The 25,022-nt window shown below is 46.7% G+C and overlaps 1 long non-coding RNA gene across 1 annotated transcript in view; it reads right to left on the bottom strand.

Annotated features, from left to right (window-relative positions):
- Positions 1-11,424: 11,424 nt before the first annotated feature.
- LOC138261677 (uncharacterized) overlaps positions 11,425-25,022 on the bottom strand; it is an 81,026-nt gene continuing 67,428 nt past the window's right edge. Inside the window, exons 3-4 of the long non-coding RNA XR_011199135.1 lie at positions 11,592-11,660; positions 11,425-11,499 (exon numbers count right to left, since the gene is read on the bottom strand). This is a non-coding gene — a long non-coding RNA (uncharacterized lncRNA). The remainder of the gene's footprint in view (positions 11,500-11,591; positions 11,661-25,022) is intronic.

Genomic DNA, 25,022 nt, shown 5'->3' with positions numbered 1-25,022 from the left:
GTCAGTGTGTTGCCACAGAGTTTTTTTTAACTCGTGGTTTGCTCGTCATTTTGTGTTTAAAAGTACGCACTGCAAGCACTATGACAGTCCAATGTTCAATTAGGGTTGCCCACAGAATGGGGTGTTATGGGATAGAGATTACCTTTAGTATTTTTATGACACAGGTACGAGTGGTTTTATTGATTTCTCCTCATCTTTTTAGGTATGGAAGAAGTGTCTACCATCTTGGCATAATTCCTTTCTACCTATAAGGTGAGGGGTTTTTGTAGCATTTAGATTATGTGCAGTGTCTATATGTTCTTAAAAGAAAAATGTAACTTCTACAGGAGAGAGGTTATAAAAATCATTCTAGTTGGTCCTGATGAGAGCCACAGGGAAGAGTGGCCAGAAACATGTTGACCAATAAGATCAGGAGTCATTCCAACCACCAGTTTCTAGTATAACTTCCCCCCTTTCTTTTAATCATATTGCCTGGGGACTAGAATAAAACTAAAGGTGGTCCATCTGACAGGTATTTTTAACCTTTCATTAAAATAATCCCTCTAAATGTACCATCTACCATCATTTGGCATTGACCACCAAGTGCTCTTGTGCCACTAGCCGGTAGTAGCACACCCGTTCCGTAACGGAACGGGAAGAAACCCCAGTGATGAAGCATGCGCTAAGGGGTAACCCTGGTGGGTGAGGATTTATCATACAAAAGCTAAGCGCTCCCTACCCGTAGGAGAAATTCACAAACATAGGAAAATGATAGTGTTATTTTGCATACAGAAGGGCTCTCTTGGTATTGATACATTAGCAGTTAGGAGGACGGGCCCTCGTGGTAGGAAACCTCTTATTCTCCCCCTTTGAAACAGGAGAGAACTGAACCTGCTGTATGCTACCTAAGAAGAGACCTGAAGGACTGGACCAGCTCTGTCTTGTACGTAGTATGCAGAAGTGAACTCCAAGGGTCATCATTCTGACCTCCTGTTCAAGCTACAGGTGTAGAACAAGCTACGAGAGGCATTTCCCCGCAACTACCCAGCTGATCGGTGCAACTGCACATGTACTGGACAATGCTATTTGGACACTGCCTGACAGACAACCTGTGAGCATCTAAGTGCCTCTCCTGACAGGCTTTAGAAAGGTACTACTGTGGAGGACTGGGGCTTAAAGGACTAAAGTCAAAAGGTAAAATCTTTGACCAGGACAAACCTGGTTGGTGTACACGACCTGTGCTCCATTGCAGTCTTTGTCAAATTTTCCCTTGGTCCCAGTCTACTGCCACCATCAACTCTCATTAGCACTTTATGCTTTTTGGTGCTAGTCCTACTCACAACTTAAAAAATTCATACTCCTTATTGAATTTTTGTCATTTTGGTGTCATTCTCTTCATTGAATTTTAATCTATTTTTCTGAATTATATTGGGATTTTTAAAGGTTTGCGTTTAAACTTTATTACTGTTTTGTTACTGGATAAACACCTTACTAGGTGTTCTAATTTAAGCCTGTCTGCTCTGTGGCATAACTACTAGAGGGCTGAGCTTAGGTTACTTTAGTGACTCTGATGGTTTAACCTGACAAGGGTTGTGATTATTTCTTGAGTGGGGTCAGTACCCACTCCAAGAACAGTCAAATTTCTTGTAGATAGCATTTGAAGCAGCACTGCTTCATTGTGTCTCAACAACATTGGTGGTCCCCTGTCATTGGGCCTAATTTATAGTTTTGGCAAAGGGTGTTACTCGGTCACAAACGTGACAGATATTCTGTCAGCCGACTTGTAATATCGCAGACAGGATATCCGTCACATTTGTGACGAAGTAACCACTCTGCCAAACTCTAAGCCAGGACCATAGTTCTGGCTGCTCATTCCTCAAGTTTTCTCGAAGACATCTATTGTTGCTGCTTCTACATTTTGCCAGCCTTTTATTTATTTGTTGCTCCAGCCTTTCAAACATCTGTCCTATCCAATTCTTGTGTCGTCTGAATTTCCATAATTCCATCATCAGTGGTCTTGCCTTTGAATCATAATCTATGGAAAACTTTGGACCTGATTTAGAGTTTTTCAGATAAGTATTCCCTACCAAACGTAACGGATATCCCATCTTAAAAATGACTGTACCCCTGAATATCACCTCCTAGAATATTGTGGTACAAGAATATCCAGGAAAGAAAATTGAGGGACAAAATACCAACAGGTAAGTGCCTAAAGTGAAGTATAGATTTACCATCCCTAACTCCACATATACATATATTAAAGTATATGTATAGGTACATAATTGTAAAGTTAGGTATTGAAAATTTAGACTTGCTTACCTGCTGATATTTTATTTTCAATATTTTGTCCTCGGTATTGTGATATCCTGGTGTCGATATTCCTGGGGCATACACTTGAAAATTTGGACAGGTAGGGAAAGGAGTCAGAGTCAGTTTAATATTGTGCTGTGAGTAAAGCATAATATAAAGTGGAGTCTTTTTCTTTTTCTTTGAAAGTGGTACCATTATCAATTTTCCAATCTACTGTTGCTGGGTAGCTATAACTAGATTATCCACAAAGAAAGATCTTCTTGTGTTTCTCAGGCAGTTATGAAACCTTCTCATGTCTCTCGAGTAGTTATAAGACTGCTTCTCGGATTGACTATTTCTTATCTCAGCTACTTATACGTGGGACCAAAATCACCCCTTTTCCCCAATTACACATTAGTGGCCCTATAGCTGCCTTAGTGTGATAAGTCATCAATTTATAGATGGAGGTTAGATAAAATACTGGTTTAGGAACATAGAACCATATGATGATTAAAAGCTGAGATATGTCAATTATTTCTCCTTAACCTGTTCTGTGCCTTGGATGAGATGATCTCGTCCAAGGCTACAGTTCCCCTGTGCCTTGGACGAGATCATCTCGTCCATGGCACAGGGGAACTTGGGGGCGCGCTAGCGCGCCCCCGTGCACCCCCCTCCCCCCCCACGTCAGGGATGGAAGGGGAAGACCTTAATCCTTCCACCCCTGACCCAACCACCCCCCCTGTGACGTCAGCGCGCGTTGATTTGTCACAGGGGCCTCCCCAATCGCGTTCTCTTTCAATCACTGGGGAGGCCCGGAGGGGCTTCAAAGGGAAGGAAAAGTATTTCCTTCCCTTTGAAGTCTCTCCGAGGGTTTCAAAAGCCGGATTGCTTGCAATCCGGCTTTTGAAACCCCACTAGACACCAGGGATTTTTTTTTTTTTCTTATGAAATTGTCATAAGGGAGCGACCCCTTGGGCAAGGGTCGCTCCCATGGGGGGCATTTTTTCAGGAAGGTCTTTTCTGCCCCCCTGGGGGCAGAAACCTCTAGGCACCAGGGACCATTTTTTTTTTTTTTTTTTTTTTTTTATGTTTCATTTTTTTTTTTTAGGTGGGGAGCGACCCCTTAGGCAAGGGTCGCTCCCCTTAGGGGAAAATTATATTTAGGCCATTTCTGCCCCCCTTGGGGGCAGATTGGCCTATTTTGATGAGGCCAATCCACCCCCAAGGGGGGCAGAAACCACTAGACACCAGGGAGCTTTTTCTTTGCGTGAATTTCACGCAAGGGGAGCGACCCCTTAGGCAAGGGTCGCTCCCTGGGGGGGCAAATTTATTTTAGGCCATTTCTGCCCCCCCTGGGGGCATCGCAGAAACCTCTAGGCGCCAGGGCAATTTTTTTTTTTCTGTTTTTTTTTTTTTGTTTGTTTCTTTTTTTAGAGATGGGGAGCGACCCATCAGGCAAGGGTCGCTCCCCAGGGGGGTAAATTGTATTTAGACCATTTCTGCCCCCCTGGGGGCAGATTGGCAGAGTTTAGGTCAATCTGCCCCCAAGGGGGCAGAAACCACTAGGCACCGGGGATTTGTTTTTTGGCACCAATGTCACGCAGGGGGAGCGACCCCGTAGGCAAGGGTCGCTCCCGAGGGGGGGTGGTGGGGGTTGGGGAGCAAATTTATTATAGGCCATTTCTGCCCCCGGGGGGCAGAAACCTCTAGGCGCCAGGGGAATTTTTTTTTTGTGTTTTTTTTTTTTTTGTGTTTTTTTAGAGATGGGGAGCAACCCATCAGGCAAGGGTCGCTCCCCAGGGGGGGCAAATTGTATTTAGACCATTTCTGCCATTTTGGCAGAAACCACTAGGCACCGGGGATTTGTTTTTTGGTGCCAATGTCACGCAGGGGGAGCGACCCCGTAGGCAAGGGTCGCTCCCGGGGGGGGGGGGGAGTTTGGGGGACAAATTTATTTTAGGCCATTTCTGCCCCCCCTCTGGGCAGATCGGCCTATTATTAGGCTGATCTGCCCCCAGGGGGGGCAGAAACCTCTAGGCGCCAGGGGAATTTTTTTTTTTTGTTTGTTTGTTTTTTTAGAGATGGGGAGCGACCCATCAGGCAAGGGTCGCTCCCCTGGGAGGCAAATTGTATTTAGGCCATTTTGCCCCCCTTGGAGGCAGATTGGCAAAGTTTAGGTCAATCTGCCCCCAAGGGGGCAGAAACCACTAGGCACCAGGGATTTGTTTTTTAGCGCCAATGTCACGCAGGGGGAGCGACCCCGTAGGCAAGGGTCGCTCCCGGGGGGGGTGGGGGTTGGGGGGCAAATTTATGTTAGGCCATTTCTGCCCCCCCTGGGGGCAGATCGGCCTATTATTAGGCCAATCTGCCCCCGGGGGGGGGGGGGCAGAAACCTCTAGGCGCCAGGGCAAATTTTTTTTGTGTGTTTTTTTTTTTGTTTGTTTGTTTTTTTAGAGATGGGGAGCGACCCATCAGGCAAGGGTCGCTCCCCTGGGAGGCAAATTGTATTTAGGCCATTTCTGCCCCCCTTGGGGGCAGTTTGGCCGATTTTGGGTCAATCTGCCCCCAAGGGGGCAGAAACCACTAGGCACCGGGGATTTGTTTTTTGGCGCCAATGTCACGCAGGGGGAGCGACCCCGTAGGCAAGGGTCGCTCCCGGGGGGGGGGGGGGTTGGGGGGCAAATTTATTTTAGGCCATTTCTGCCCCCCCTGGGGGCAGAAACCTCTAGGCGCCAGGGGAATTATTTTTTTTTTTTCTTTTTTGTTTGTTTGTTTTTTTAGAGATGGGGAGTGACCCATCAGGCAAGGGTCGCTCCCCTGGGGGGCAAATTGTATTTAGACCATTTCTGCCCCCCTTGGGGGCAGATTGGGCGATTTTAGGTCAATCTGCCCCCAAGGGGGCAGAAACCGCTAGGCACCGGGGATTTGTTTTTAGGCGCCAATGTCACGCAGGGGGAGCGACCCCGTAGGCAAGGGTCGCTCCCGGCGGGGGAGGGTGGGGGTTGGGGGGGCAAATTTATTTTAGGGCATTTCTGCCCCCCCCTGGGGCCAGCTGAGCTACAGGCCAAACACCACAGGTAGGCACCTTGCAAAAAACACCTCTGTTTTCTGTGAAAAAATATGTTGTGTCCACGTTGTGTTTTGGGCCATTTCCTTTCATGGGCGCTAGGCCTACCCACAGAAGTGAGGTACCATTTTTATCGAGAGACTTAGGGGAACGCTGGGTGGAAGGAAATTTGTGGCTCCTCTCAGATTCCAGAACTTTCTGTCACTGAAATGAGAGGAAAAAGTGTTTTTTGGGCCAAATTTTGATGTTTGCAAAGGATTCTGGGTAACATAACCTGGTCAGAGCCCCGCAATTCGCCCCATCTTGGATTCCCCTGGGTTTCTAGTTTTCAAAAATGGGCTGGTTTCCTAGGTTTCCCCAGGTGCCGGCTGAGCTACTGGCCAAAATCCACAGGTAGGCACTGCTTTTTATAAAAAAAATGTGATGTGTCCACGTTGTGTTTTGGGCCCTTTCCTTTCGTGGGCGCTAGTCCTACCCACACAAGTGAGGTATCATTTTTATCGGGAGACTTGGGGAACCGCTGGGTGGAAGGAAATTTGTGGCTCCTCTCAGATTCCAGAACTTTTTGCCACAGAAATGTGAGTAACGTGTTTTTTTAGCCAAATTTTGAGGTTTGCAAAGGATTCTGGGTAACAGAACCTGGTCCGAGCCCGCAAGTCACCCCATCTTGGATTCCCCTAGGTCTCTAGTTTTCAGAAATGCACAGGTTTGGTAGGTTTCCCTAGGTGCCGGCTGAGCTAGAGGCCAAAATCTACAGGTAGGCACTTCGCAAAAAACACCTCTGTTTTCTTCCAAAAATGTGGATGTGTCCACGTTGCGCTTTGGGGCGTTTCCTGTCGCGGGCGCTAGGCCTACCCACACAAGTGAGGTATCATTTTTATCGGGAGACTTGGGGGAACGCTGGGTGGAAGGAAATTTGTGGCTCCTCTCAGATTCCAGAACTTTCTGCCACAGAAATGTGAGGAACATGTGTTTTTTTAGCCAAATTTTGAGGTTTGCAAAGGATTCTGGGTAACAGAACCTGGTCCGAGCCCCGCAAGTCACCCCATCTTGGATTCCCCTAAGTCTCCAGTTTTCAGAAATGCACAGGTTTGGTAGGTTTCCCTAGGTGCCGGCTGAGCTAGAGGCCAAAATCTACAGGTAGGCACTTCGCAAAAAACACCTCTGTTTTCTTCCAAAAATTTGGATGTGTCCACGTTGCGCTTTGGGGCGTTTCCTGTCGCCGGCGCTAGGACTACCCACACAAGTGAGGTATCATTTTTATCGGGAGACTTGGGGGAACGCTGGGTGGAAGGAAATTTGTGGATCCTCTCAGATTCCAGAACTTTCTGCCACAGAAATGTGAGGAACATGTGTTTTTTTAGCCAAATTTTGAGGTTTGCAAAGGATTCTGGGTAACAGAACCTGGTCCGAGCCCCGCAAGTCACCCCATCTTGGATTCCCCTAGGTCTCTAGTTTTCAGAAATGCACAGGTTTGGTAGGTTTCCCTAGGTGCCGGCTGAGCTAGAGGCCAAAATCTACAGGTAGGCACTTCGCAAAAAACACCTCTGTTTTCTTCCAAAAATATGGATGTGTCCACGTTGTGCTTTGGGGCGTTTCCTGTCGCGGGCGCTAGGCCTACCCACACAAGTGAGGTATCATTTTTATCGGGAGACTTGGGGGAACACTGGGTGGAAGGAAATTTGTGGCTCCTCTCAGATTCCAGAACTTTCTGCCACAGAAATGTGAGGAACATGTGTTTTTTTAGCCACATTTTGAGGTTTGCAAAGGATTCTGGGTAACAGAACCTGGTCCGAACCCCGCAAGTCACCCCTCCTTAGATTCCCCTAGGTCTCTAGTTTTCAGAAATGCACAGGTTTGGTAGGTTTCCCTAGGTGCCGGCTGAGCTAGAGGCCAAAATCTACAGATAGGCACTTCGCAAAAAACACCTCTGTTTTCTTCCAAAAATTTGGATGTGTCCACGTTGCGCTTTGGGGCGTTTCCTGTCGCCGGCGCTAGGACTACCCACACAAGTGAGGTATCATTTTTATCGGGAGACTTGGGGGAACGCTGGGTGGAAGGAAATTTGTGGATCCTCTCAGATTCCAGAACTTTCTGCCACAGAAATGTGAGGAACATGTGTTTTTTTAGCCAAATTTTGAGGTTTGCAAAGGGTTCTGGGTAACAGAACCTGGTCCGAGCCCCGCAAGTCACCCCATCTTGGATTCCCCTAGGTCTCTAGTTTTCAGAAATGCACAGGTTTGGTAGGTTTCCCTAGGTGCCGGCTGAGCTAGAGGCCAAAATCTACAGGTAGGCACTTCGCAAAAAACACCTCTGTTTTCTTCCAGAAATGTGGATGTGTCCACGTTGCGCTTTGGGGCGTTTCCTGTCGCGGGCGCTAGGCCTACCCACACAAGTGAGGTATCATTTTTATCGGTAGACTTGGGGGAACGCTGGGTGGAAGGAAATTTGTGGCTCCTCTCAGATTCCAGAACTTTCTGCCACAGAAATGTGAGGAACATGTGTTTTTTTAGCCATATTTTGAGGTTTGCAAAGGATTCTGGGTAACAGAACCTGGTCCGAGCCCCGCAAGTCACCCCATCTTGGATTCCCCTAAGTCTCTAGTTTTCAGAAATGCACAGGTTTGGTAGGTTTCCCTAGGTGCCGGCTGAGCTAGAGGCCAAAATCTACAGGTAGGCACTTTGCAAAAAACACCTCTGTTTTCTTCCAAAAATTTGGATGTGTCCACGTTGCGCTTTGGGGCGTTTCCTGTCGCGGGCGCTAGGCCTACCCACACAAGTGAGGTATCATTTTTATCGGGAGACTTGGGGGAACGCTGGGTGGAAGGAAATTCGTGGCTCCTCTCAGATTCCAGAACTTTCTGCCACAGAAATGTGAGGAACATGTGTTTTTTTAGCCAAATTTTGAGGTTTGCAAAGGATTCTGGGTAACAGAACCTGGTCCGAGCCCCGCAAGTCACCCCATCTTGGATTCCCCTAGGTCTCCAGTTTTCAGAAATGCACAGGTTTGGTAGGTTTCCCTAGGTGCCGGCTGAGCTAGAGGCCAAAATCTACAGGTAGACACTTCGCAAAAAACACCTCTGTTTTCTTCCAAAAATGTGGATGTGTCCACGTTGCGCTTTGGGACGTTTCCTGTCGCGGGCGCTAGGCCTACCCACACAAGTGAGGTATCATTTTTATCGGTAGACTTGGGGGAACGCTGGGTGGACGGAAATTTGTGGCTCCTCTCAGATTCCAGAACTTTCTGCCACAGAAATGTGAGGAACATGTGTTTTTTTAGCCATATTTTGAGGTTTGCAAAGGATTCTGGGTAACAGAACCTGGTCCGAGCCCCGCAAGTCACCCCATCTTGGATTCCCCTAAGTCTCTAGTTTTCAGAAATGCACAGGTTTGGTAGGTTTCCCTAGGTGCCGGCTGAGCTAGAGGACAAAATCTACAGGTAGACACTTCGCAAAAAACACCTCTGTTTTCTTCCAAAAATTTGGATGTGTCCACGTTGCTTTGGGGCGTTTCCTGTCGCAGGCGCTAGGCCTACCCACACAAGTGAGGTATCATTTTTATCGGGAGACTTGGGGGAACGCTGGGTGGAAGGAAATTTGTGGCTCCTCTCAGATTCCAGAACTTTCTGCCACAGAAATGTGAGGAACATGTGTTTTTTTAGCCAAATTTTGAGGTTTGCAAAGGATTCTGGGTAACAGAACCTGGTCCGAGCCCCGCAAGTCACCCCTCCATGGATTCCCCTAGGTCTCTAGTTTTCAGAAATGCACAGGTTTGGTAGGTTTCCCTAGGTGCCGGCTGAGCTAGAGGCCAAAATCTACAGGTAGGCACTTCACAAAAAACACATCTGTTTTCTTCCAAAAATGTTGATGTGTCCACGGTGCGCTTTGGGGCGTTTCCTGTCGCGGGCGCTAGGCCTACCCACACAAGTGAGGTATCTTTTTTATCGGGAGTCTTGGGGGAATATAGATTAGCAAAACAAGTGTTATTGCCCCTTGTCTTTCTCTACATTTTTTCCTTCCAAATATAGGAGAGTGTGTAAGAAAGACATCTATTTGAGAAATGCCCTGTAATTCACATGCTAGTATGGTCACCCCGGAATTCAGATATGTGCAAATAACCCCTGCTCCTCAACACCTTATCTTGTGCCCTTTTTGGAAATACAAAGGTTTTCTTGATAGCATTTTTTTACTCTTTATATTTCAGCAAATGAATTGCTGTATACCCGGTATAGAATGAAAACGCACGTCAGGGTGCAGCTCATTTATTGGCTCTGGGTTCCTTGGCTTCTTGATGAACCTACAAGCCCTATATATCCCTGCAACCAGAGGAGTCCAGCAAACGTAACGGTATATTGCTTTCCATAATCTGACATTGCAGGGAAAAGTTACAGAGTAAAACGTAGAGAAACATTTATGTTTTTTTCACCTCAATTTCAATATTTTTCTTTTTCAGTTGTTATTTTCTGTAGGAAACCCTTGTAGGATCTACACAAATGACCCCTTGCTGAATTCAGAATTTTGTCTACTTTTCAGAAATGTTTAGGTTTCTGGGATCCAGCATTGGTTTCATGCCCATTTCTGTCACTGACTGGAAGGAGGCTGAAAGCACAAAAAAATGCAAAAATGGGGTATGTCCCAGTAAAATGCCAAAATTGTGTTGAAAAATTGGGTTTTCTGATTCAAGTCTGCCTGTTCCTGAAAGCTGGGAAGCTGCTGAGTTTAGCACCGCAAACCCTTTGTTGATGCCATTTTCAGGGGAAAAACCACAAGCCTTCTTCTGCAGCCACTTTTTCCAATTTGTTTGAAAAAGACTACATTTTCCCTGTATTTTGGCCAATTTCTTGGCCTCCTTCAGAGGAACCCACAAAGTCTGGGTACCTCTAGAATCCCTAGGATGTTGGGAAAAAAGGACGCAAATTTGGCTTGGTTAGCTTATGTGGACAAAAAGTTAGGAGGGCCTAAGCGCGAACTGCCCCAAATAGGCAAAAAAAGGCCTGGCACAGGAGGGGGAAAAGGCGAAGGGGTTAATCAGAATACTGCTGACAAGGCAAACGTTTGTGAAGCATTTAAGACAACAATTCTGGGAATACTTATATCAAGGCATAGAGACGAACAAAATTGAAACTTTTAAATTCAAAACATCCATCAGCACATAGCCAAGGCAGCAAAGTATTTTGTTGAGGTTCCATCATCCAAAAAAATCTGTCTTTTTTAGACTCCCTCAAAAATAAACTAAAAGACTACTTTTTAGAGAAGGAAATAATCATTGAAAAAAGAGCTCAAGCCCTTGCCTTGGACTTCGACAATGCATACTCTCGTTTAGGCCTGTTTAGATGCTGTTATTTTTCATATTTTTAAATGCTTTTTACCTTGTCTTGCACATATTTGTGGGTTTTAAAGTATGTAAATGTATGCTTCTTCTTTTATGATCCATTGTGATGAGATCGAATAAATATTTAAGAGGAAGAAGAAGAAGGTCAAGCCCAGGATTATGAAGTAGGAGAAAAATGGGCAAATACTTGGCAAAATTGATCAACAAGAAGTTTAATAGCTTAGAGCACACATTTGTAATTGTTCAAAAGTTTATACATTACCTCCCACATCTGGATGAACTTCATATTATACCTACAGATCAGTCAATGGTTTATAAATGATTTCTTCTCATTGTCGTATCCTCCAAAATTATATAAAATTATACAATACACAAGATAACACCAACACATGTTTCACCAGAGCTGCATGGGTAGCAGCTGACTTCTTCGGGACTAAAAGAAATCCATACACAAAAGGAAGTATAGGGAGGAGCAATCTCATTTAAGTGTAAACTCACTCACGGTATAAAAATCACTGATCAGGAAAATATTAAATTGTGAATTATTACCAGATAGTAGAAATCTGTGAAGAGTTTTGATTCAAACCTCCAATTTTAGTATCCTCATAAAAGAAACCATCACCACCCGTGAAAGAAATGAGAATATAATTAATAGTGAAACAGATGGAAATAAAAACTGATGGAACACTACAACAACCACAACCAAGTTACCTAAACATGCTCATCCCATCCCAAATTGCACCCAACACCATCAATGAACGCTAAATACATGCAAAAACCTCCTACCTAACACTCGTCTTTATGAGTGTATCCAATTGACAGTGTAAGCATTTCCTATAATAGAAATAAAAAATTTAAGCAGAAATTTACTAATAATCCTTCTTGTAATGCGAATCCATAACACAAAGCATATCGTGTCTCATTACCTTATAACGTAAGTAATCTCAACCGTCGATTTTATATAAGGGCCAAGTGTGTCAAACCCATCCCAAAATCTGGAAAGAAATACAAGAAATACCAATCAGAACACTTAGCCTGCCTGTACAGTCACAATACATTGTTACGACCAAATTCAACCGCACTCAACCACTATCAGAGTTGTCAAGCAATCTTAGCATAACAAATCCATGTTCGCATCTGCCCTTTCTAATTTCCAAAAAGAAGAGTGTCTTCGACCAGTATGTGTCCCTGGTACCCTATGCGAAAAATACCAAATAAAGGGAGATGTGTTGTAATAGCGGTTATTGAGAGCATCAGTAACAATGCTAAGGCGAAGCAAAATAAATCCAATAAAAACTATGACATAACTCCAAAGACCGGCACTGCTGACATCCTTTCTCTCATCCTTTTTCACACCTGTTCCTTTGTCCCTCCATTATGTCTGTGTAATTATTAAATGTTGGAATGTTCCATCATGAACATTCCATTTTTACCATTACGCATTTGTTTATTGGACGCTGGCCCAATTAGTCGCTATCTTTTCTCTCCCTGCATTTTAGTACATTTGTTAAATAAAGTGCAGACAATTGGACTTTGCTACACTGGTGCTAGTCGCGCCACACTAGTGGAGAATGGGAAAAACCTTCGAGCTCCAGGTTTGGGGGTCGCCAGTGCTTGAAATGGAAAAATTAAAGTGCAGGTACTCTGTGCCAGAGTACCTGCTTGTTTCCGAAAAGTGCCGGTACTCTCCAATTAAAAGTATTACGTTTTTCTTGAGATGTGCCGGTACTCTCGCTCTCAAAATAAAAAAGTGCCGGTACTCAGTACCGGAGAGTACCGGCCCATTTAAAGCACTGGGTCGCAGACTGCTAACTCCTCTTGCCAGGTACGGATCAGGAACTTGAAAGCTTTGCATCCTGCCAGGAAAAGCTGCCCTGAAACCACACTGAAGGAAGGAGCCCTGATGAGGGGATGCAGAAGGTACCCATCCACGAAGGAAAAGCTACATAAAAGAGGGGAGTGTGAGAAGCTGTGCAAGAAGAACTTAAGTTGGGCTGCTGTAGCAGAGGGAAGGGCCTGCATCACCATGCTGTACGGCCATGTCTTTGCCATTTCTACACCTTTGAGGAAGCTGGTTTCCCATCTGCTGCTTACTGCTAAATTACCTATTACTCAGATGTGGAAAGTGCAGGCAGCCATTTTACTTGGACTGATATGATGGGAGTGCCCTGCAATCGCAGCTCCTGCTCATTCACCTGAATCAATAATTAGCTCCCTTCTCTATTGTTATTTTATGAAAGAGCCACCCACTCTATTGTACTGAAATATATTGTGCTTAATGAATATACTTCAGTGTCTGTGACTTTAAAACGTTGAATACAATTGTTTAAAAAAAAGTCTTTCGGATGGCTGGGAGCAGAGAAGAATTGCAACCACGGCCAATGGATTTAACCCAAGCCCAAAATGCGCTTCAGGCGGCTTGGTTCCTCAAAGTATCAAAGTCACATTCTACAGTTTACAAGTGTAACTTCGAGTTGATCTCTGCTGAGACTCGCTTTACTTTGGTTGGTGGGCTCATATTTGGGTATGAGGAAGATCCACAAATGAGGTTCTCTACATACCCAGTTGAAGCACAGTCACCCACTTCCTCTACCAGCACACCCCAACCTTGGAGTCTCATGTTGTAGAATGCCATCTGGCCTCTACCATACATTGCTACCACTTTACACTGTGAGGGCCGGGCACATCGGCGGCTAGAAGAGGCCTCATACTCTGCCACATGCTTTGCCAGCCCATGCAGCCTGTCAGCTGCCCTTCCCCGCTCAACGCTGCACCCAGAGCGCCTGCTGCTGGACTCCCAAAGAACAGTGAAACTGTATGTGCCCCCCAAGGCCTAGTCCCATGAAGTTGGTAGAACGACAAAGTGCTGAACCTCCATAAAATAAAAGTAACAGATAAGCATACAAGAATAGGCGACATTCAAGGGGCCTACACACTGTGACTAGTGCCAAACTATCAAAAACAATAAAAACAAAGGAATTCAAAAGATCAAGGGGGGAGCAGAGAATAAGATAAGCACAAGTCACCTGCAAAAAGTGGGAAGAAGGTAATATAGGCTGAAAAACACAACCTAAGAGCCCACTAAACAACTAGGAGTGAACAACAGCAGGGGCAAACATGCCCCATTCTGGCTCCATATGCGCAATCCTCAGTAACACCTCTGCCACCATTTAGTGAGCTATCTGACCCGTCCATGGCTTCGCCAACATGGCGCCTATAGACTGGGCATCTACAGCATTACATCAGTGTCACGCAAGAGACTGATGGCGCCGTCAGGCACAGAGCTCTACGTTGAAGAAGCTCTAGCCTTGAAGAACATCACATGAGACTGAGGGCCACCCTGCAAAGACTGGTGGATTGTGGCTTGAGGCTGCATTAACAGAAGTGGGGTTTGTTCTACCAAGACTCCAAAGAGTTAATTCAGCTACATATTCTCCCAGGAAGGTTTGCAGGTGGACCCCAAGAAGCCAGATGCCATAAGGAACACATCTGTACCCTAGAATCCAATGGGAGTGCGGAGCTTCCTAGGTATGGCAACATACTGCGGAAGGTTCATCCCGAACCTGGCCACGATATTGTGATGCTATTAATTGTGTTTGACCAATGACTTTGTGTTTCACCACTGCGCATATTAGGTGCTCAATGTTCACCAGTAGCACATTTATATGTTTTGTTCAGTTTAGCCGCCTATTGGCTTTGACATGGCATTAGACATTACATTCTGTATTCAATCCAAAAAGGGAGCACCCTGTCTTACATTTCAGCTCGAATAGTCCCAAAGCATCATGATAAATGCAGTCATTAGAATTAATTTGAATAATATTTCAAAGTCTTTCACCATAAATGGGTGCAGCAAGTGCTGTAATGTTGTAGAAAGTTTTTCACCATAAGTTGGTGCGGCGAATGCCGTATCTCCGGACATGTGTTTCTGGCTTTTGGCCGTCATCAGCGGAGAGCAAAGTGTGGCAGACGGGGTTGCTTGAAATGCCGCCTAAACGTATTCTCAGGTTTTTGTACCACTCAGTAGGCGCACAGGTGCTTCACCAGAGCTCGTCAGCTCAAAGGCTCACGGGAGCCGTTAAATACACAATCCAAAAAGGGAGCACCCTGTCTTACATTTCAGCTCGAATAGCTCCAAAAGCATCATGATAAATGCAGTCATTAGAATGAATTTGAATAATATTTCAAAGTCTTTCTGTATTCAGTTTAGCTGCCTATTGGCTTTGACATGGCATTAGCCATTATATTCTGTATTCTGCCTATTGCCTTTGACATGCTGTATTCAGTTTAGCTGCCTATTGGCTTTGACATGACATTACATTTGATATTTAGGTTAGCTGCCTATTGGCTTTAACGTGGGGTTAGAAATTGCAGTTGAGACAATGCAGATGAGCCAAGCTGTGATTTTCCACAAGATGGACCAAGCTGTTTTCTTCACACCAGACCTTAGCTGATAAGAGCACGTAGATTTTGTGTTTACCTTGCAATCCAGTCTGAGAACGAGGAGCTCAGGAGAATTGGCCTCTCTCCAAGGTTCTTTGGCTCTCACACTGAGTTTGCTTTTAAGGACGACTCTGAGCTACAGTGAGTTAGATTTAAATCTTCTTGACTTCAGACGGGAACTAGACGTCAGTTGCCCATCTCCAGTTTGGGTAGAGAATCTCTTTCTCGCAGTTGACCGGAGTCATCAACTTGCAGACCCCAGAAAGATGAAGCTGAATATAGGCTCTACTTGCCCATATGGTGATGAATTTTGACTTTTATGCTTTGCTTTGAAGTTATGCTATAAATGTCTTCACCTATATTTGTTGTGTACATTGCAACTGAGGAGTACTTTGATATATTTTGCTTTCATTGCTGAGACTACTTTTGAACGTGTGCTTCCAATCTACTAATTTCGTCTCTCAGGAACTTGTGAGTGGGGAATTAATAACAATAAATGTCTTTAAACTCAGAAGTTCATTCCAGAGAGGTTCTGTAAGCTTGGTTATGAGATAAGAGGGAAAGCAGAACAGATATCCAAACCGCTAAGAGCATTAACCAGAACAAACACTAAGTGGGACAGAAGCAGCAGAGACAGCGTTCCGCACAATAAAAAGGGCCCTCCTTGACAAGGCTACAATGGTGTACATCAAGCAGCAGTGGAAGATGAAGTAAACGGTCGACGCCAGCACAGTAGGAAAAGAAGCGGTGCTCCTACAGGAAGAGGCGATCAGAGAATGGGTTCCCGTTCCAGAGGGGAAGCAACAGACAGAAGATGACAAAGTTGCAGAAGACTTCGTACAGATGGCTGCACATGTAGCCTGCCCCAAAGCCCTTACTGTTGAAGAAAATTGTGAAGCAACTGAGGGTGATGAAAGCCTCTCCCAGGTGATGGAGGCCCTAGCCTGGAGACAATGGCAGCCCTTCCTCGATGGATCCCGCCTACTGATGCAGGTTGAGCAGATGACCAGGAATGAGATATGGAGAGTGAGGAATGAACTGAGGAAAAGTCAGGTGGCCTGCTGCTGAGAGGTCAGCAGATAGTAATGCCCAGAAATCTATGGGCCCAAGTGGTTGATCTAGTGCACCAAGATCACCGGGAGATAGTGAAAATAAAAGCAAGATTGTGTAACAAGGTGTAGTTCCCGTGAATGGACACTCTAGTGGATGAAAGGCTGCAGAGCTGCCATTCATGGACCATCACCAGCAGGGACCTGCAACCACCCCCAGTGCTGACTGAAGAGCCCATCCGAAAACCATGGTCGAAGATAAGCAGGAACTTCGGAAAGCTTCCCAGATGGATGCCTTCCCTTAGTGCTTGTGAACACACACTAAATTCCCTAGGGTAGAACTGGTTCAGTCAACAGCATTTTCAAATGTGAAACCCATTTTGGAGAAGACCTCTGCACTGAAGGGCCTACCAAAAAAATAAAGTCTGACAACAGGGTTCCGTTACAAGGACAGAAGTTCCAGGAGTACTTGTCATCAATTGCTATCCATCACCCAAAGGTGACCCTCCAGTGGCCTCAAGCTGATGAGGATGCTGAGTGCTGTCTGCATAAGTTGCTGAGGGCCTATTGGTAAACCCCGTAGAGCACCACTCACTGTGCCCCAGCTGATCTCCTGTTCTAAAGACCTGCAAGAGACAGCATCCCGGCAGGTCCCAAATGGCAACCCGCTGTGCTGGATATCGAAGCCACCAATTAGAAAAGAAAAGCCATCAATAACAAAGCCAGCTTGGGAAGCCGAGCAAAGACATCAGCCCTCCAGGTCGGGGACTATATTATTATACGGGACCACCACCCAGGGTGGAAATTCAGGACTCCCTATGAGCCAGAGATCTGACAAGTTGTAAAGGTGGGCAGCACCATGATCACAGTGCAGCGAGGAAGCCACACCATGGCGCAAAATGTATTATGATTCAAAAGGATTGTTCGCCCTGTTAGCACCCACAATGAGGAAGCTTCATGAAAATGGCAGCACAGAATAGGAGGGACAATACATGCCTGTTTCACCTAGAGAGAATGCTCAGTCAGCGAGTCCTGGCACTCAAGAGCATCCTGCCGCCAACCAGTCATCAGCCACCAACACTGAAAGGCAGTCTATGTTCCAAGCTGGGAAAGACCAATGTGAATGCACCTTAAACAGTCAGAGTGAAGGCAACACCCAGCCCCGAGAAGTATGGTCTCTGACCAAACCCCATTCCGAGCCAGAGATAGAGGGATTTTGTATGCCCCCTACTGGACGTCTCAACAACTGTTTACAAAATAATAAAAGTTGGAAGGGATGTAGAGTGCCAAACAGCCTTTACCATACACTGCTACCACTTCACACTCTGAGGACCGGGGGCAGCCCAAGGAGATAAATTAATGTGCAAGTGGTCAGTTGAGACTTTTGCCGACAATTATAGTGAGAGTGCGCATCGATTATTAATAGTTTTCTGCTGCGACAGCCAGCGTCCGCCAGGCCACGAACTTGACAATGATTGCACATACCCGTGTGTGAACCAGGGATGTGGCCAAGGCAACTAGATCACACCATCTCCTTGAGTAAGTCCTGCACTGCTCGACTTTGCTACCCTGAGTGACAAGTGCTATAGGGGTGAACATGGTGCTTAGTTTTTGGTCTAACAGTGAAGCAGGATTGCAGTTTAAAACGATCTGATACAAACTGGGATTAGTGTCCTCTGAAGCAGAAGAGTGCTGGAAGAACGGAACAGCGGATGGCCACTCAGCACATCGGCCTACAGTAACGCACTGTACGCAGCGCATTCCTCGCTGCACACTGCTGTTCGTAGGGCCCGGCCCAGGCTAGAAACGTTTTTGTCTACTTTCCAGAATAACGGGGGGGGCCTAATTGGCAAATATAAACAGTGCTGCCTAAAAACTCTACTGGCCTGCCCAGTGCAAAAATAGCCATTGTGCAACCAGAAAAGTGCTGCCTATTGGCCTGGGAAGTCCAGCTCCACTTGCAACCGGGTCTCTGGCCTTGGAGTTTGCTCTGCATATTTGCAAAAGAGTACTGCTTTGTTTATACATATCCGCCTATTTGAGCCCCAAGGAAGTAATGGCGGAATACTCAGAGGTGGAATCTTTGCAGGTCCTCCCCATAGACAATGAGTTTTGCGAAGCGGTAAACACCTCTATCCACCAGGCCGTTGCCGCAGCCATTAAAACCTTAAAGCGCCACCTACTGACACTAGTGGCAGTATGCCCCTTTCCTCTTCATGAGCCACGCCATCCTCAAACGTGCGTGCAGAAGTGCCTCGATCTGGAGGCCTTTGAATGCCTAAATAAGGCCTCTTTAACTACCTCCCAAGACAGGGAACGTCCCTGCTGCCTCGGAGGAGGCCCCCCTGCCCCCTGATGAAGATGAACTCGCAGAGGATTCCCATGACTAAGCTGGCCCCTTCCGCCCATGGCGCCTGTTGGAAATGTTGTGGGGTTGTTGTGTAACTGGAGGGGACTGGACTATTGTGTCCAGTACAAAAGGCGCTAATTAAGCACGTATTTATCAGATTGAGAAGAGTGTAGGAAGTGGCTGTGTCTTTTGGAGGGAGCTCCCTTTGCGGACTAGGTGGTCTCACACCCATTATAGTGTCATGCTTCATCATTTGAACACCAAGCCCCACCCAGGTAAGATGATACTACCCGGGCGGACTCAACCTCGTTGTTAAAAGAACTGCTGAGGGAGTCCTGAGATTAAATCTGACTGGATATTACAGGATTCAGATAAGAAATGAAGTAAAATTACCTTACAAATCACCTGTTTCAAGTAGAAATAATTTAATAAAGGTGTTTGTAGGTAAGAGTAAAAACTATGGTAAGGACTCAGTTGAGAATGATGACTCACAAAGTCTAAAAATGAGGGACCATCATGTTTCTGTCCGCACAAGCAGCTGGAAGGCCTGGGGCATTCATCAGGGATCCCTATCAACAAAAGAGCATGAAAGCATGCCTAGAAAATAAGGTGAGTAAATGGACGGCTTACCTGAACATTTTGTTCTATGGGCGGCCTAGGGGGAAAATAAAAGACAGTGGTGAATTGGAAGTGCCACTACAATCAAAAAATACACTCTGCACACCAAGGTGACAAAATAACATGCTGTGGATTTCACACACACTCATGCAATAAAGCAGCAGGCAGGGGAGCCCAAATGATGAAGCATGACACTATAATGTGTGTGAGACCACCTAGTCCGTAAAAGGAACTCCCTCCAAAAGACACAGCCACTTCTTACACTCTTCTCAATCTGATAAATACGTGCTTAATTAGTGCCTTTTGTACTGGACGCAATAGTCCAGTCCCCTCCAGTTACACAACAACCCCCCCCACACCTTTAGTGTTTCGATGATTCTACAATCCATTTGGGAGCAAGTGTGGGGGTGAACCACTCCCGACACTCTCTTTTTGTGTTTTAAAAGCCTGTTGGAAATGGCCCTTCTTGCAGGGTTATCCCCAAACTTTTTGCCTTCTTCCTCCTATTTTTTTCAGGTCTGTTTTTGCTAGTTTATTGTCTCTGCGCACTTTACCACTGGTAATCAGTGCTAGAGTGCAAGTGTTCCCTAGGTAAATTGTACTGCTGATTGGTTTATACATGATTGGCATATTTGATTTACTGGTAAGTCCCTAGTAAAGTACACTGGAGTTGCCCATGGCCTGTAAATCAAATGCTACTAGTGGGCCTGCAGCACTGGTTGTGCCACCCATTAGTAGCCCTGTAAACATGGCTCAGACCTGACACTGCAGTGTCTGTGTGTGTCGTTTTTAACTGCCAATTCGACTTGGCAAGTGTGCCTACTTGCCAGGCCTAAACCTTCCCTTTTTCTACATGTAAGGCACCCCTAAGGAAGGTCCTAGGTAGCCCCATGGGCAGGGTGCAGTGTATGTTTAAGGTAGGACATATACTAGTGTGTTTTATATGTCCTGACAGTGAAATACTGCCAAATTCGGTTTTCACTGTGCAAGGCCTATCTCTCTCAGAGTTTAACATAGGGGCTGCCTTTAAATATCCTTAAAGCGCAGATTCCCTTTGAGAGCAGATAAAAATTTGGAGTTTAGGGTCTCTGAACTCACAATTTAAAAATACATCCTTTAGTGAAGTTGTTTTTTAAATTGTCTGTTTGAAAATGCCACTTTCAGAAAGTAGGCATTTTCTTCCTTAAACCATTCTGTGACTGCCTGTTTGTGGATTGTCTGTCTGGGTCAGTTTGACAGTTGGGCTGTTTTGCACCTTTCTAGACAGTGACACAAAAGGAGGCGGGGTGTAGCCTGCATATCCTGATGAGCCATCTGAGCTAGAGAGGAGGGAGGAGTTGTAATTCACACCTGAAAGGACTGTGCCTTTCCCTCACACAATGCAGTCTCCGACCCCCTGGTGTGTGTCTGGGGCCTGGCCTGGACAAGGAAGGATCTGTCAACCACTTGAGACTTTGCTTTGAAGTTTGCCAACTTCAAAGGCAGAAAGGGGTATAAGAGGAAGACCACAACCCCAGACTTTTAGGCTCGTGAGGAGCACAAAGCACCATCCCATCATGCACCGCAGCCCCGGTTCACCGACTCCAGCACCACTGACTCCAGTGTCGTCACCAGACACCCCTGCCTGCACCGTGGCCTGTGGACACCGCTCGTGAGGGTCACAAAGCACCATCCCGTCCTGCACCGCTGGCTTGGGCCTACCGACGACAGAGCTTCCGCAACAACTACGCTGCTGCCTGCACCGTGACCAGTGGACACCGCACGTTGCACAGCCCCAGTTCACACCGCAGCCTTGGTCTCACCAACGCTGCTGGATGCCGTCACCGAGCCACTGCATGCACCGTGAACTGTGAGCACCGCACGTCGCATCGTCCTGCTACGCACCGCAGCCCCGACACCATCCACGCCAGCGCTGCTGACTTCATCAGCCTGGAGTTCGATCTGAAACACATGTGACTTCTAGGGCCCGACGACTCCTGCACCGACTCTGGAACCAACACCGCAACGCCACTCTCCGGAGCTCGCCGCGAGGATCACGACGCACTACAAATCCAAGGTACTGTTTGCGGGACTTCCCGACACTGTAGCTGCCCCGCGACACCACGGCCGTCCGGAACTGTTAGTTTTGTTGATCACAACGCCGTGATAGCCCCAGGTGGAGCTATTGACTTCATGGAACTGTATTTTTAAGACAAATCTTACAAAATTCATATCTTTATTACTTTATGTTGGATTCTTATCGTTTCGGTCTTGTTTTACACAGATAAATATTGGCTATTTTTTTAAAACTGATGTGGTGTCCTTTTGTAGTGTTTTCACTTATTACTCTGTGTTATGTGCAAATGCTTTACACATTGCTTCTGAGCTAAGCCTGACTGCTCGTGCCAAGCTACCAAGCGGGTGAGCAGGGGTTATCTGAGCGGGTCTCTCCCTTATCCTGACTAGAGTGAAGGTCTCTACTTGGACAGGGTTCAAACCGACTGCCAACTAGAGACCCCATTTCTAACAGCACCCCTCACCGAACCCAGGGGACCAGCGTGAGGATGTCTTGGTCATGCTCGAACCCGAGGACCTCATTCACTCTCATTCTGCTGAATGGACCCCCACAGAGAAGGTGGCAAAATATGTGGACAGCCGGCACAGGAAGTTCATAGATAAGGAGGTCTGCGTCTGCCTGAAGGTGGAATGCCCCCACCCCCCCCTCACTGGAAAGGTAGCCCTCACCCCAGAATTGGACCCACGCATGGCCACTTTTCTCCAAAAGTATATTCGTGACCCGAAAAAAGGGATTGATTCATGGACATCAGTAGGCCCCTCACAAAAATCCATGACCTCGCAGAGGAGGCTAAATCCTCTGGTACCCCAGTGTCAGCAGATATCCTCTCCGGATGGGTAGAGCGGGCGGTGATCTTCTTAGGGAACGCCAACTGCACCCTATCGTCAGAGTGGGGTTGCTCCTTTTTGCTAAAGGTAGACCCCAAGCTGGGAGACCTGGCGACCATGGAGGTGGATCCGGCCGCCCATGGGGGGCTCTTCGGTGAGCCTTTCATAAAGGAATTGAGCAAGTTTGTGGCCATGTTCACGTCACTCGACAAGGCACAGATTTCTATTAAGAAGTTCTTCCACCCTAGGGTGTTCATCAGGCCGGTCATGGTAGAGGGCGCTCGCCCGGCCGCTTGTATGTCCAAGCCCCCTCAAAGGGTTCAGAGAAGCCGCAGGAGTCAACCAGACAGGAGGAGTTCTTTGCTTCACGTAGAGCAATCCACGGATGGTACCCCAGAGGTTCGTCAAGAGGACACTTGCAGGCCCAAACAGGTAAGAGTTTCCTCTTCTTCTCTACTACAGGTGGGAGGCAGGCTAGATCGGTTCGCCCATGAGTGGGCAACCATCACATCCGACGCGTGGGTCTTACAGATGGTGAGTGAATTTTGCATTGAGTTCTACGGAACTCCACACCAGCCTACTCGCCCAAGGATGCTGACCTTTACAAACCAACAGACAGTACTAATAATCTAGGAATTCAAGGACCTCCTCTGCAAGGAGGCAATTATACCAACACAACTCCATCCAAACAGTTTTTTGAGCAACATCTTTCTCATGGTCAAACGGGAACGGTGGGACAGAGACTTGTCAGCAACCTCAGAGAATTCAATGGGTGGCTCGTTTACCTCCATTTCAAAATGGAGGGGATACATCTTTTGAGGTACTTGTTACGCCCCAATGACTGGATGCTCCTTTTGGACCTTCAAGACACTTGTTTGGCAATTCCGATTTCCCCCCCACAGGCTACTCCAGTTCCATTGGAGAGAACAGGTGTTTGAGTTCACCTCTCTACCATTCAGGCTGTCGTCTGCCCCCTGGTGTTTCACCAAGGCCCTCAAACCAGTGGTGGAGCACCTCCTGGCTCAGATTCTCTGACTCATAATCTACTATGACGACATTCTACTTATGGATCAATGCCTGATCCGATTATCGGACCAACTTCAAAAGACGATTCGCCTGCTGGAAGAATTGGGTTTCATCGTCAACTAACTGAAGTCCCTACTGACTCCTTCCAGGCAGACAACCTTTTTGGGGTTCGTTGTGGACTTGGTTCAGAGAACTCTGAGTCTTCCCTCCCAAAAGATCACCAAGATTCATCAGGAACTGAGGCGAACACTTTCCAGAACTTCCACCTCTCTCAGACAGGTGGCCTGTGTGGTGGGCCTTCTTTCTTAGTCTATTTAGGCAATCTGCCTGGGCCCTCTTCAGTACAGGGCCCTCTAGTGCCTCAAGCCCTCCCACCTATGCAAATGCCTCCAATATTCAGGGCAGATTCCCCTCTCAGATAAGGTCCTGGACGAGATGTACTGGTGGCTGGCACACATGGAACCCTGAAACAGCAAGCCATATTTAGTTCGGACCTAGACATCATGAGAGAGTCCGATGCCAGTAAATCCGGTTGGGGTTCCCGTTGTGGGGAATCCTCTATAGGTGGAAAATGGTCCGCAGAGGAACAACAGCTCCATATCAATTGTCTGGAGCTGATGGCAGGATCATTTGCAATAAAATGCTGGACAAGAGACATGGTGCATGGCCATGTGCTGTTGAAGATGGACAACACATCGGCCGTCCAGTATAACAACCACCTGGGGGCACCAAATACAAAGCTCTGGTAAATCTAGCCAAGGATCTATGTGAGTATTGCCTCTCCAACATCATATCACTCACAGCGGAGTATCTTCCAGGAACATCCAACATGGTGGCAGATCAATACTCCAGAGAGTGGCCAGATTCCAGCCTATGGCAGTTGAAGTCACAGGTGTTCAGGGGTCTGGAAGCCCTGTGGAGTCTGTTTTCTGTAAACCTCTTTGCTTCGAGGCTGAATCACCAGGTTCCCAGATTTTTCAGTTGGAAACAGGATCCGTTAGCGGTGGCAACAGATACTTTCCTGCAAGAATGGATAAAGTAACAGGGGTATGCTTTCCCTCCGTTCTCTATGATCATCAGTTATCGGCTCAAGTGAGGCACCAGTGCGCCCAACTAGTCCTGATCACTCCCTGCTGGAGGTCGCAAATCTGGTTTCCAGTTCTTCTGGAACTTTCTTGGGATTCTCCAATCCCTCTACCCCATACTCCATATTTCTTTAAGGATCCCCTGGTCAATCTCCATCCCCTGATAATTCAGAGTTGGATGCCCCTCATGGGCTGGAGGATTTCAGGCATCGCTGGAGAGTCTCAGGCCTTTTGAAGGAGGCTGAGAGAATGCTCTTTATGGCATGGGCGGATGGTACCAATAAATGGTACAGGTTCGCATGGTCCCAATGGGTTCGTTGGTGTATTCAAAACCATCAGGATTCCCTGGGGTGTGACATGGTCCACATCATAAATTCTCTAGCATCTCTGGCGGCGCAAGGACTAGCCTACAGGACTGTGAACTCAAACCAATCGGCCATTTCTTCGAGCCATGTCCTGCCACAGGGCTCTCGAGTGGGAGAGCAAACTCAAGATGTGGGGGATCCGTCTGGCACTTCCTCCTGGCACGCGGTGCTCAGTTATATGGGACGTTAACCGGGTATTGCACCTTTTCCAGTCCTGGCAACGGAACAAATTATTGTCCCGCAAGCAGCTATCAGTGAAACTAGCCATGCTGCTTTGCTTGGTCTCATGCCGCAGGGTCTCAGACGTCCGGGCTCTGGATATCATGGGATGCTCTTTTACTCTGGAGGGTGTTACTTTTCTCATCACGAAACGCACAAAATTGAATTTGAGGGTAGTGTCTTACCCTGCCTTAGACAAACGTCCCAACTGTGCGTCGTGTGTTGTCTGAAGGTGTATGAATACATGACAGAGGAGGTCCGCCCGCCAGGGGAAAATCAACTTTTTATCTCTCTCAGGAAACCTTTCAAAGTGGTGTCT

The sequence above is a fragment of the Pleurodeles waltl genome, chromosome 10 (genome assembly GCF_031143425.1).
Source record: "Pleurodeles waltl isolate 20211129_DDA chromosome 10, aPleWal1.hap1.20221129, whole genome shotgun sequence".
Lineage (NCBI taxonomy): Eukaryota > Metazoa > Chordata > Amphibia > Caudata > Salamandridae > Pleurodeles > Pleurodeles waltl.
The sequence above is the reverse complement of the archived record's forward strand: the minus strand, read 5'-3'. Positions and strand labels throughout refer to the sequence as shown.